The 14,438-nt window shown below is 41.5% G+C and overlaps 1 protein-coding gene across 6 annotated transcripts in view; it reads left to right on the forward strand.

The window, feature by feature from the left end:
- The first annotated feature begins 3,687 nt into the window (after positions 1 to 3,687).
- Positions 3,688 to 14,438, forward strand: part of CALD1 (caldesmon 1) — a 188,303-nt gene continuing 177,552 nt past the window's right edge. For 2 of the 6 annotated variants that reach the window (XM_045052782.1, XM_019825825.3), the window contains exon 1: positions 3,688 to 3,984. The gene's annotated coding sequence lies outside the window, so the exon portion shown is untranslated. Of the gene's footprint in view, positions 3,985 to 5,238; positions 5,334 to 14,438 lie in introns of all 6 variants that reach the window. The other 4 variants (XM_019825826.3, XM_019825828.3, XM_019825831.3 and 1 more) reach the window with 4 other exon arrangements.

Below are 14,438 nucleotides of genomic sequence, written 5' to 3' on the forward strand. Positions count from 1 at the left end.
ATTTTGAGGTCTGTTATTTGTAAAAGTGATATATTTCACCATTTATACAGGCCTTTTATTTCCTTAAATCCAGCTCTTCAATTTTCTTGCACTATTTTGTTACGTTTATTCCCAAGTAATGCACACTTTTGTTATTAATATGAATCATCTATTTTCCATTATATTTTAAAATTAGAGACAGCTGGTTACAGGAACTCTGGAGTTTTGCATACTGAACTTGCTTCCAATAATTTTGCTAAACTCTTTTATTAATTCTAATATATTTGTTGATTCACTTGAACTTTTTACCCACATGATCCTATCATAGCAAATAAAGACATTTGTTTTCTTCCTAATTCCTATAGTTCTTCTTTCTTTTTTTCTTTGTCTTTGTCTTGGTTAGGACCTCCACCCCATTTTTTAATTGTAGAGAGATGATAGTCACCCTTGCCTTTTCATTGATTATAGTGAGAATACTTTACCATTTCGTCATTAAGCATAGTATTCACTGTAGCATTCTGGTAAAGGTCTCATTACATGTTTAGAAAGATTCTGTTGTTGGTTTTTCAAGAACTTTTGTTTTTTCTGTGTAAGATTGCTAATTTTACCAAGTATTATTTTTTTATCTGTTGAGATGATCTTTCTCTTTTCTTTCGTCTACTTTTTTTTTTTTTTTTTTTAACTTTTTAACTGCTTACATTGTATCATACTAGTTTACTACTGAATCACTAGATTTTCAGATTCGGACTGTCTCCACATTGGCCTTACCTTGTTTTTACACTGTTGGATTCAGGGTGCTAATTGTTTTCATCTAGGCTCAGAAATATACTTAGGATAGTTTTCCTCTTTTTGTGCTATCTTTGTTGTCCAGTTTTGGCATCAGCATTTTACCAGTCTGATTTTATTGTTTTCTAAACTCGAGTTTCTGGAAATACTTCATTTGAGTAAAAGAAGATGTGTGTGTGTGGGGGGGGGGGGGGGGCGGTATTTTGCTGCCTTTTAAAATGTTCAAAATATCTGTTATATTCAATTATGTAAATATTTTAAACTGGAAAATGTATTTTTTTATGGAACTAATTGAAGCGATTTTAGGTTTGAATGAAAAAGGTGTGGCCTGCTTTTACTTTTCCCAAACTGACTTGCAAGTGAAATGTAATTGCTCACTACTTATATACATGATTCCAAATACTCAGTTGGAACTGAAAAAATACAATGAACCATCCAGATGTTTCCAAATGTCTCTTTAGATTTGTTATGGTTTGATTAGGTAGATATAGCCTATGCTAGACAAGCTGTTCTTTATCTGGGATGGTCTGAGTGGGAATTATATTCCACAAAAATTTTCTGTATAATCCTGTGTATTTTTAGTGTTGTTTACAAATGACTTCTGGAAAAAGTAAATACTATGAAAGTGAAGTTTCCCATGGTAGAGATTGGCAACATCTATCTTTTTCTTTCTTTTTTCTAATGAAATTTGTTAAATTATCCTTCCAACCATGTGGTTCTTGCACAGTGTCTACTTTCAAATACACAAAAAAGGCTGAATGATTGGTCATCCACTATGCCCTGAAAATGAGGTATTCAGAATTTATCTAGGGAAACATACTTCTCTTTTCTAAAGACAGAACCCAAAAATATTTAGCCATTTATCTTCTAAAAACCATGCAAAACGCATGTCCTTTCCATGTTTCCTGCTGATAATATTTTCCCTATTTGTAGTGCAACTTTTCTTTCCTCTGGAAAGCTGGTACTTATTTTATTCATAGATTGCAAATTATGCCCTGATGCTGTTTAACCAAAAGGCATTACTCACACAAGCGGGAAGAATGCGGCTTAGGATTGAATCAGCAGTGGCCATGGAAAACAGTGCATTAAAACAGGCCTCACTGAGTCACAGACCATATGGCCTGGAGAGCATGGGCCCCAAACATCTCTGGACACAGGTCATATCTTCACACAGACATCACCAACTGAGTTGTTTTCAGAGGTCATTGATGCCTGTGCCACGACATCTCCAAGCTCAGCAGTTTACCAGACTGTGAACTGTTATTCTGTCTTTGCAACCTGTCCACATACGGGACATCCCCAGTAGCGAAACTGGTTATGTTCCCAAAGTTTATTTCCAAATTATTCACTTGGGATCAGAAAACATTTTACCATAGGAACAAGTTTATAAACGGTGGTGCTCCACAAATGCCTGGTTGAGCCATAGTGTCCTTGAAATGCCGCATTGACTGTACTGTTCCCACCAGCCATTATTTATTCTGTTTCCCTGGGAAAGTGCATTCCGAGTTCTAACTTGGGATGCTTGAAGCTCACCTCTCCCTCTGCCTGGCAGCCTGCTCTGTAGCTTTTTCAGGCTGTGCTGCAGTAGCAGTTGGGAAGACGGGACAGGCAGCCTTCCCAAGAAAGAGATGAGCATAGGCTTGATATCGATGCCTGTGGGCAACTGGCTAATGCTGGAGGACTGAAGAAGGAAACCATCCAGGTGGATCAGTTACTTCCCAAGTCTTCAGTATAAGGCGCAAAGGGCAGGCACTTGTTCCTAAGTAGAGATTATTTTCAGGTCAGATCTTCATAAATAGGCTTATATGGTAAAACCTAAGGTTTTTGGAGACCAAGCTTGTGGACTTGTAGTTAGCCAGGGAAAATATGTTAAGTCTTCTTGGTCAGTGATGAGACAGTTTCTAAACACACAGCGATAAGGAGACAGAAATCTAGCACCGAGCTCCTGGCCTGACAAGTAGTAAGTGCTCCTAATTTTTTGTTATTGTGACTACTGAATTAAGTACTGATTGATGAATTGAGTGAATTCTTTATTGAAAAGTACAAAACCACAGGTTGTGTGCGCACATGGGCCAGTTAACTTCATCCTGATTCAGCATTGCCTAATTCTGACCCTCTCATAGCCCACGTCCTACCAAGGAAGACTTGGTTGGAGCACTTTCAAGAAGTCGCTAAAACAGCAGTCTCATCCCAGTGGGCATACGCATTGTCTCTTGCAGTCGCAGAGGAAGTGCTGGGTCTCTTCACGCCCTCTCTGTTGTGCAGAGTTGCCAGCAATGTCTCCCTGTTGCCAAATCTGAGGAGACAAAGGGGAGGTGGAGAGGGGGGTGATATGGAAAACTAGTGAGGATCGCCAAGGCTGTAGGACCCTGCCTAGCTGAGTTTCTGGCACTACACTTATTCTGGAAAACATTACCTACTAAAAAAGACCTAAGTTTTTTTTTTGTCAGTTGTTTTTATAACACATGTAGACATATTTTTAGGGGGCTGTGCCTCATTCAGGTTAGAATGTAGTCTGTACATACAGACCTGGGTCCTGGCCATTGCAGACTTTAAAATTGTAGAACAATTTAATTTCATTTTGTATACATGGCTACTTTTAAAAGAAATATGCTATTAAGGCTCCCTCAATTTAAATGCCTTCCCCACCCCCACCCCACGAAACATATGGACTGTTAACTTCTTGTTTCATAGACTGTGCTTTCTTTTTAAAGTTGCGTTTGTGTTCTACAAGACAGCCTCTTTCTCCAAGATTAACATTTCTTATGATTGTTCCTGACAATGGATTCACTTCCAGAGGCCCTGCTAAGGATAACCAAAAAAGGGCATGTAGCTGGCTGGTTTTGGCAGCCTGCGTGCAGTTTCAGAGCTTTTTAGGTCTCGGTTTTTCTGATGAGTGATTTCCTGAGCATGCCTAGGGAATGACAGGCATCTCCACAGGCAGGCTGCATCCACCTCGGCCGGGGTGTCGTCATTGGCTGCCTATTAGAAAAACTACAGGACAATGCATACCACCGACTGCCGACTGTAAACATAGGGGATATGTGTTCACTTAGCATGGACTTCTGGGAGGGGCTAAGGAAGGGCGGTCTGGAGTTTTATTGAATAGAGCAGTGTGTATTAGGCTGCCTGCCTGCCTGCCCTCTTGCTGTGCTCCTGCTAGAGAAATCAGTCCTTCCTTTCCGACTTAGTCCCCAGGAAGAAGTTGCAGCCTGCGAGGTAAGCCATGGAGGGCTTTCTTTTAATCTCTTCCAGAGAGTCTGGGGGCTTTCTCCGGGTTTCAGTCAACATTCCTGCCTAAGGTAGCTGGAGATGCAAGATTGTAAAAGCCAATAAACCATGCAAATTCTCAGAGCCAGACTGGGCTTTGCCGCCCTGCAGATGTTCCCGGAAGACAAACAGGATGAGATTTCAAGTTCTGTTCTTGGAGTTGGGACAGGACGGAGACTTATGCTCGGGGACCACCGGCAACCTTGAGAAGGAAAGCCTTTTGTTTAGGAGTGCAATGGGGATTCTACCTGATAGCCACAGGGCCAGGGTCAGCAGGCGTGCCGTGCCAGTCTGCCCACACCGGTGGTCTCGCCTGCATCTTTTATTACCAGAGATTTAAAGAGGTTTTGCTTTAGAAACAACAACTTTTTAGGTTAATGAGAAGCCAAAAAGTAAAGGTTCTTAACCAAAGGCATTTACATATTATTCTGCTACCTGTATTTAATTAAGACTGGACTTCTCGAGCTGCAAGGAAATAAGGTCAGAGTTCGTGGCAAGAGCATTTAGCACCAGTTGGGTTAATGTAACTGATCTGATATTTGCCAAGACAGGAAGATGCCTACCAAGGTCTGTTTCCTATAAAACCTAATAATGAGAGAATGCGTGTGCTGGTGGGTGTGTTTTTAGAAATCACATTTAACATCCTACCAAACCACTTCTTAACAAATCTTATTTTTCTGTTTGAAAGTGTGCCCCTGACTAGAGAATTTGAAAAGATGTAGTTTACAAGTGCGTTCCAGAAAGGGAGAAGCAGGCTTTCATTTCAAGATAGTCAGACATATTTGGGCATCTTAAACAGTAGTACAAGGCAGCCAGTTGGTAGTAGTCTGGAATTCCTTTTAGAAAGAGCTGATTGTAAAGGGTGGGGGAATTTTCGTGCTGTGGTAATACATGGTCAAAAAAAGTGGATGAGAACAAAGTACTTGGTATTCATAGATCCCTTCTGTTAACAGGGCTATGCAGATGGACTTGTAAACTGGAATAGTAAAATCTTTCTCATGTGTTTGGCAAAACCAGGCATGTGTGGCTAGAGCTTGGGGGAGGACTAGGCAGTATGTGGCAAGAAGGGCAAGTCTGATAATTTTTAAATAAAGCTGGATATTAAAGGTTTCTAACTCCAAACAACTGACTCAGTTTGCTTTTATTCTGTCAAGTGAGGTGGCTTTGTGTTGAGATTCATTAATCTTTTCTCTTTGTATTTAGAAGTTTGGGGATAATTTTCTTGAGAATGCCTCTCTCCTCCTAGAAGTGATATATGAGAACAGAGTTCCCTGTGAATTTTCCTGGAACAGTTCTGAGTAAGTGTGGGAGAAAGGGCTGCAAGTGAAAGCTATAGTTTGATTATTGTCCTTCCCTCAAAGAGCTCAAGTTCCAAACTATTTTCACAGCGTTTTTAATGTCAATCAAAATATGGAGAGCAATTTCTTTTTCAACTGTTCTCTAAACCATGTAGGGAATGCAGTTTGGAAGGAAATCTATAATCTTGGGATTTGAGGATAAATTCCATTTTGAAACCAACATTTCCAAATCCCTGAAAGTTCAAACTTTGCTGCCACCACTCTCTCCTCTCTGCCTTGTGTGCTCCCCATCCCCCAACAACCACAAGAAGGCATTTTTTTTGAAATAAGTGTTCTACTTTCTATAGTGATGTGATGGAGCAAGGGGATTTGATATTTTACTTTGTATTGAACTTTAGGCGGCTCTTCGTGCTACTTTCCTCCAATTGAATATTAGCTAGAACACATCTCCCCAGATGGGGAGGTCAACAGAGCACAATGGAACTACAGTGCAAAAAAAAAAAATCATTTTAATAAAGAGAAATACAATGGCAGAGGTCTGGAACAAAAAGTCATGAATAAAAAATTGATCTCAGTACAAGGAATGTGCAAGGACTGATCCATAGATAACATGCTGGGTTGTTTCCATTGTTCAAAGCCAATGGAATAAATAGAATAAATTAAATAATTCAGATTGAAAATTTTCTTTAAATAAATACACAATTCTTGCATTAAAGAAAAGAACCAGGTTTAAACTGAGCATGAAGGATTGAAATGAGATACATTAGAGCATGTCCTGATGGTGAGGCTATGAACAATTCTGATTGGCTTTTGTGACTAGCCTGAGGATTTCTTGCTCTGTGGCAGACAGTATAGGCTGGTCCTGAGTCCAGCATGGGTAGTCTCTAGTCTGATAAGCCTAAAATGCACCTCAATCGGCCTTTTCTTTTGTTTTTTAAGTTTATTTATTTGAGAGAGAGAGAGAGCACGAGCAGGGAAGGGGCAGAGAGAGAGAATCCCAAGCAGTCTCTGTGCTGTCAGTACAGGGCCTGACATGGGCCTCGATTGCAGGAGCCATAAGATCGTGACCTGAGCCAAAAGCAAGAGGCAGACACTTAACCAACTGAGCCACCCAGGCGTCCTTCAGTAGGCCTTTTCTTAAAAACACATATAATTGTCATGGAGACAACCTCATGGTATCTTCCTGATACCATGAGTAGCATGGCTGCTCCTCAGTGAATCTTTAGCAAGACAGAAAAGTGACGTAGAGGCAGGCATATAAAGCAATTAGCTCAATCCCCATCTGCCTACAGTCTATCACACGTCTTGGAAATGTGGTGGGGTGAGGCCATGGTGGGGGGACAGGGGAAAATGCTGACCAAGTGGTATGCAAATAGCATGGTAGGCCTGAGGAGGAGGTTAGATGTTGCCAAAGAATTTTCTGACTTTAAAAGAGATATCTGGGTAAATTTTCTCAGAGCCTAAAAATAGAACTATTAGATACTTACCGAAAGGCCTTCATCTATGAAGCTAATCCAAGTTTGTCTTTAGAGAGATGCCCGTAAGTTCTGAGTCCTTGGGTAATTTAAGAAGATACTTGCAACTCAGGCTTAACTTGGAAGCACTACCTTGAGAGCTCAGTCCTAGCACTAGTTCCCCTCTCAGATAGCCCAGACCTTTGAGGAAGCCATCAACACTTGACCTCGTGTGTGGAATGGGCATTCTGATGCTTCTCCTACCTCCTATAGCAGTGAAGATGTCCAAATGAGATGAGGCTGTTTACCCCTCTTTTCTGTAGGCTGTCTGCTTCAAACTGTGTGCAATCTGAGGCCTCTAGACATTATGTTCATCTTGACTGGTACCCTCCACTTCTTACCTAGTATCCCTGATTATCTGTTCCTTCCTCAGTACCTTGACTAGTACCTTCTGAATTCTAATTATTTCTAGAACACTGAGCCCAGAGTCCAGGAAATACTGGTCCACTCCAGTGTAGTCTAAATTTTGGCCTTGGTGATCAGTGACCAGGAGAACACAAGTATCAGGAGGTAGAATGAGATGCGTCGTCAGTGATGCAAGGCCCTGTCCAGGAACCGAGAAATCTGAAGATCTACTTGAGTAGAAGACCAGTGACAAGGTGCTGACAACAGAAAGGCCTTAGTAAATGAGGCAGTTTCTCTGCCTCCAGCCAAAAGCATGGAACTAATCCCAGCATGTCAAGCCTGGGCCTCGTAGAGAGGGTGAGGTAATCAGGAGCACCTGGCTGTGGTTCCTGTTGGTATTGAGACCAGACTGCTCCATGGATCTAGCCTCTACTCCTCTGTTTCCCTCGGTCTTTAGTATCCCCAGCTGGCTCTCCGGTGACTGACCCCTGGTGGCCTCCCTAACTTCCCTACCCCCAGTCTTCTATTTCTCCCAACTTCCCTAACTCCTCCCACTCCAGTTCACACAAGTGCTTTTCTGATCCCACACTGACAATCTGTAATGCCCCAGCTTTAGAATGAAGCCCCGAAAACAGCAGAAGGGTCATGATAGGGGAAGACCTCTTCAGTTTTTTTGGCAGAGCAGGGAAGGGTTAGAGCAGACAGAGTAGATGTTGGAGCAGTCTCTGTGGAAAAGAGTCACTCCGCTTTTCACCCCAGACTCACCTTTGGCTGGCAGTGAGTGAGTGTGGGAGGTGGGCAGGAAGGAAAGGATGGCTGTGGGCACGCAAGAGAGGTGAGGGGGCAGGCCTATCCTTGTTCTTCCCCGCGTTGTTGCCATGGATACCTTTGAAACTTGATAAAACCTCTAAACCCTCAGGTCCTTTGTGAACCCACCTTTTGTGATTGGCAGGTGAGAAGCCATGAGCCTGGGGTGGTTGGGCTGGCGAGTGAGGTAAGGTCTTGATTCCCATTGGAGACAAGGGTGGATGGGAACGGAGGGTGAGTGGAGGTGTCCCTTCCTGTTTCCGAGATTTTTTTGAAGGAAGAAAGGATGGTGTAAATACACAGATACATAGAAGTAGATGACTTCATATGGCCTCCATTTCAAAGAAAGGAGATCATCTCTAGAGAAGCAGTTTTACGTGGGGAGCTTGTAGGGGCTGGAGAGGCTGGGAGTACCTCCAGTGAAGTGGGTGCTGAGAGAGCACCAAGAACTTAATAATAAAAGGAGTGCTAAGCAGCGGTCAAGGAGTAATTGCAGGAAAATAAATATTTGGGAGGGGGAAGTATTTTAAATGAATTGAGTGTTCTTAGTAAGCATTCATTTTAGTACGTGGCTTTTCTTTATATATATTTCAGTGATGGATAACTTGAAGATAAATTGCTTTTTAATCATTTCTTGAGGTTTCTGGCATTGTTTTGTGAATATACGGATGAAAACATTGGCTGTAAGGGACTCATCTTACTTGGAGAGGGGCATATTAAGTACGAATATATAATTAGTTCCTTTCACACCCACCTGTAACATTCCCTCTCCCTTGTCTCAACCTGGGGAACTAGGCAGACATCACCTGTGTGCTAAAGATGGGCAGGACCAGGGCAAAGTGCCCAAGAGGTCCAGGGACCAGAAGCATCAAGGACGTTAGTTCCATGGGGATCAGGAGGGTCTAAGCCAGAATGGAAATAACGTTTAACAAGGGACTAACGTGTGAATCACAGCCCACTAAGTAAAAGAAAAACAGCAAAAATCAGAAGGCAGGCAGAGGCTTAGAAACAAAGAGCCAGCGTATTAACAAGGCAGAGTGTGCAGACCAGTACAGTAACATGGGCGAGAACACCTGGCACTGTGCTCAGAACAAATAGAATCTATGTTAATAGGCTTCGGTAGCTCAAGGGAAGGGACAAGATGGTAAGATGCATATGGCATAATAAAGGGATGGGATCGCAAGGAAGTCCAAGAACAGAAGCCACCATAGGACTGGGGTTCAAAGATGGGGTTTAAATCAAGGTGTGTCAAAGTATCTCAGCAGAGGTCTCTGTGCTTCTATTAATGTAACTCAGCTGCAGCACACGTGGCTGCTTCTTCCTGTTGTTCTACAGACTAGAAAATTCCTTCTGTGCTTCCTGATCAGATTCTGAGAGAGGAGTCCTGAGTGGTTCAGCTGATAACTATTGTCTTTGGCAAATCCCTTAGCAGGAGGAGGTATCAGAGGTTCCTGGCATGCTTATGGATGAATTCCCAGTGGGTCTGGAGCAGTAGTCACTGCCACCCCTGGGGAAAATAAAAAGATCAGTGGGCAGTTTTACTTAGAAGAGAAAGTTAGGCATGGAAGGCAAATTAGCTTGAATGTCCAACAGCTACCAGTGAAGGTCATTCTAATTTTTATGTGACTGAATTCCTGGAGAGGCAAACACTCAGTGTCAGGGTCATACAGTATTTGATGACCACTTTGGCATTGTCCAATGAACCAATCTTAAGGGAGGTTAGCTTGGAAGCTTGCACCGCTAATAATTGAAAAAATAAGAATTACCCATTTGAGAAAGATTCTAAAGAAAAACACTTGAGTGTTTTTGTTGGCATGAAACTTTGTATGAGTCATAGGTGTGCTATGGCTCCCCCCCCTCAACTAAGGCAATCTTTAAAATTCAATAAATAATGACTTAATAATTGTCATAAATAAAAAACTACCTCTCAATGTAAATGACAGTATTTCATAAGCTTAATGCATAAAAGCGTACTCAATCAGTGGAAGTTTCAGTTCTAAGCAGTGTTTGTAGTGTAATCTTTCATTCACCGAACACCTGTCTTGATGGCTGTCACAGGAAGTAAAACAAAACAAAACAAAACAATGTGCTCTACTCTTGGCTTGTTCCTCAGAGAAGCATTCCCAAATATGTATCCTGGAATGAGTGTCAAAGGCGGTCCAGGAGGGTCAGGAGAACAGAATATGAGGAACAGATAAGGGATCTGGAACTGTTAATCCCAAAGGAAGGAAAATTAGGGGCCACATGGATGTCTTCAAATATTTGGAGTACTTTCATATGGAGAGGGGAGAAGGCATTTGTGATTATCAAGACAGCAGAACCGAATACATGTATCCTAGTATCCTGTATTTTTAAAGCTGGGCAGGGTCTTAGGAGGCATTTAGCCAGGGGGTGCAGATAATTTTTCATCTGTTTGCCAGCTCGAAGCAATTGGTAGGGATCATCTGGGTCAGGGTATTGAGAAGGGTTCTGAGGCTGAGTCCTAGGCTTACTGGAGGCCACAGATGCTGTCATTGACAGTGATGTCTGTTGTGGAAGAAAAGGGACATTACTACTCAGGTACCGTGTATTTCACATCATTGATGTGGTCCGTAGGTTCCTAACCTCCTCACTTTAGATCCCTGGGAGGCCACAAAATTATTGCAAGAGGTTAACAAATCCATATATGCAGCAAATGTTTTTGACAAACTGAGTAAATAATACCTCTTGCACAGTATGTGTTACTATTTTTCTAATTACATTGATGCATTATGAAGATAAAATGTTAATTTACTTAAAATAGTTATTGAATTCATAGTAGCTTTTGGTATTGTATTTTCTCACTCAGCTAGTGAACTTAAAACAGACATTATGTGGAAGTTGGGACAAGAAATTTAAGGTTTTAAGAAGTGATTTTTCATTTTGCAGATGAGGAACTAAAGCCTAACCATACCAAGTAAAATTATACATGTATTTGTAAGTTTCTTTGATTAATGTCAGTAAGATTTATAGGGGCAGGAACATCTTTTTATTATTATTATTATTAATATATACCCAGTTCCTGGCACATCACAGAGGCCCAGTATCTGTTGAATGAAAGAACAAGCCAAATGACTTGACCAAGATCTCCCAGTTAATTAGTGGCAAAGGCCGTTCTGAAACACACAGCTTCTAAGTCCCAGGCTGTTAACAATTTCAGTCTAATGGATCGCTTCCCCTGAAAGAAGCAAGAGAGAATGTCCCGTTATAAACAGTCCATGGATTTGGCTTATACATTACAGCCCGATTTGCCTATAATCAATAGTCCAGTAGATCTTAACCAGTGTCTTAATCAGGATCAACTGTAGGGCTTTTCGAAAACATATATCCCTGAGTACCATCCCCTGGAGATTGTGATTCAGTAGGTCTAGAGCAAGGTCCAGCATCTGTAGTTTGTAAAAACTCTCTGGTGATTCTGCTAAAATCCCTGGCTCAGAAACAGTTCTGTACATCTATGCTTAAAATAATTTATAGTAGATGTATGGAGTAACTTGTTCCTCAGAAGCCTAGTTGTTTAGTTTTGTGTAATTTCTTTCTGAAAGTTACAGCGTTATATTCCAAATAATCAGTTTTCCCTAAGAGTCTCTTCGGAAGAGCTAGAATATTTGTCTGAAAATTCCTCCAGCTTCCCATATTCTTGGTTTGGGCACAAAGCTATCAACCCTGTAAGGTCAAGTTTTCTGATGAGATTTCCAGTGTTTGCTTTTGTAAAGCATTGGAAATGTGGCAAGAATAAAATTTCTCATGGTATTTCCACTTCCTGTTCCAGCCACCATTACTAAGTGAAATTTAGGATTTGGGGGAGGGGTGAATTGAGAAAAAATTTTCTCTTTACGTATTTCTGTCCTTAGGATGTTTGTTTAGATTACTTTAGATATTTAACTTACCAGGAAAAACAGAAGATGTTTTTCTCTGTCCTCAGCCTTGTGGTGAGGAATGTACAAATCCTGAGCGGAAGGGGGAAGAAGCTTCCTCCACCCTCCCCCTGCATCTCCTCTGAGGCCAGGGCCATCATAGTCTCTGGTTTAGGCGCTTCTGTGGATGGGCCTTTCAGAAGCATCTAAGCCCTAAGAGACAAGAGGCCTCAGGCAAATGCTTTTGCAGAACTGAAAATCCATCTCTGGGGTCAATAGGCAGGAATTACATCCTGAAGGTGTAACTTGTGCAGAAGAATCTACCGTATTCAGAGCACCAAGGACATAAATTATATTCATTGAGGATTATAGAGCTAAAAGTATCTCTGTGTGAGTAACCTGGTCCAATAAGAATGCCAGAATTGCTACTGTGTTTGTACTGATGCAGTTAGGTTTATAGAGCAGTGCTTCCACTGTGTACATGAAGGCAGGGCTTGCTGGAGAAGAGCAAGGAATTTGATTAGGATCCACACGCATAATGACACCACACTGACTCAGTCTCATTTCCCTCTGACACTGTTCCCCCTCTCCATGCTCCCTAAACCGTAGTATGGGAAACCAGCTCATACTAGTTCCCAAAAGCCAATTGTTAAATTTTCAAGATTTTGAGACCCAGCTGTTAAACATAGGCATTATTAAAAATTAAATTTGATAAACTTATAATTAAATTATATTAAAAACCAAGGTAATAAATACTCAAAACTCATTCCTCCCTAATTATTTTCTTATGTTTTATTATTATCTGTGATCTGGAAGTTAGTTACATTTATTGTATCTGTATGATGGAAAAACACCACTGAAATTAGCAAACGCTACAAATCAGACTCCGCTGCTCTCCCTTAACCTCCCAGAGTTTGTTGCGAAACATTTACTACTAATTCACCTAAGGTATCAAGTTGATAAAATTAGCCTCTGCACAGGAGAGCCAGTCAGAATACCTCTTTTACTTTGTTGCATGCAGATTCATAATGTATGCTTATGATTGCATATTTATTTGTTTGTTGATCATTTCTTATGCTCTAGAACATAAGCACCATGAATCAGGACTTTGGGTTTTTCAGTGCTGTGACTTGAAACTAAAAAAGTGCCTCACCCCACACACAGAAGAGAGTTAATGAGTAAAGGAATAAATGTCTATAATTTCTTCTTGATAAAACAAGCTGAAGCCAGTATTCACGTTTGAACTCATTGATTCCTTTCTTTTTTTTAAATTTTTTTTTCAACGTTTATTTATTTTTGGGACAGAGAGAGACAGAGCATGAACGGGGGAGGGGCAGAGAGAGAGGGAGACACAGAATCGGAAACAGGCTCCAGGCTCTGAGCCATCAGCCCAGAGCCCGACGCGGGGCTCGAACTCCCGGACCGCGAGATCGTGACCTGGCTGAAGTCGGACGCTTAACCGACTGCGCCACCCAGGCGCCCCTCACTGATTCCTTTCTAATTATGTTATTACTGAATGCCTAGAACTAGAACTGTGCCTGGCACATGCTAGGTAGCATATAGATATTTATTAGATAAAAATCAAACAATTCATCTCCATACAACAACGAAATTTACAGGTAAGGAAACTAAGTTACAATTAGGTTAAGTAACATGTCTAAACACACGGCTAGTAAGTGACAGAGCCAGGATTCAAACTTGGATAATCTGGCTCCATAGTCCACAATGCTGTGCTGCCTGTTGCTAATTACTCCAACAATGGAGACCCCTGGTTTGTGTATGGCCCCAAAGGTGTGACCTATTTGAGAACAAACTTTGGAATCCAGATGACTTAAGTTTATAGCTCAAATGTACTGTTTTCTAGCCTGTTTCTTCACCTATAGGAAGGAGATAATTATTCCTCCAATTATAAGGATTAGAAATTCTATCTCTAAACTGCTTTGCACATGTGGGCACTAAATTAAAAATCATCAGCTATCGGCTCTGACTTCCTGTGAGTCTATCTATAGGGATGGACTCCCACTGGTTCCCATACCCCAAGCCACACACTCCCAGGTTGGCTACTCCATGGCCATTGTGTCAGTGGAGCAGAAGAAGCCAACTTCTTTCATGTCAGGTTCTCCATTGGGTAGGACCAGGACCAGTAGATACCAGTTGTAGGAAACCCTGTTTCAGGTCAGCATAAGCACTTTCTAACCAGTTCTGTCTGTCTTTGGAGCTTGCACAGCCCTGCTCTGCAGAAGCAGACAACGTCCACCACTCCTTTCAGCCACAAAGTTTTCTTCCCTACCCTTATCATTGGATGTGTGTTGCTTTTAATATCCTAAATCATATTTATCTGGTATGGCTAATGGGGTTTATTATTCCTGAGGCTGGATGGGGTAGTGGGTTCTAGTTAAGTTTGTTTTGTTTAATTTTTTTAATGTTTATTTATTTTTGACAGAGAAGGAGAGACAGAGTGCAAATGGGGGAGGGCAGAGAGAGAGGGAGACACAGAATCCAAAGCAGGCTCCAGGCTCTGAGCTGTAAGCACAGAGCCCAAGACGGGGCCCAAACCCACGAGCCAT

Source organism: Felis catus, chromosome A2 (assembly GCF_018350175.1).
Source record: "Felis catus isolate Fca126 chromosome A2, F.catus_Fca126_mat1.0, whole genome shotgun sequence".
NCBI classification, from domain to species: Eukaryota; Metazoa; Chordata; class Mammalia; order Carnivora; family Felidae; genus Felis; species Felis catus.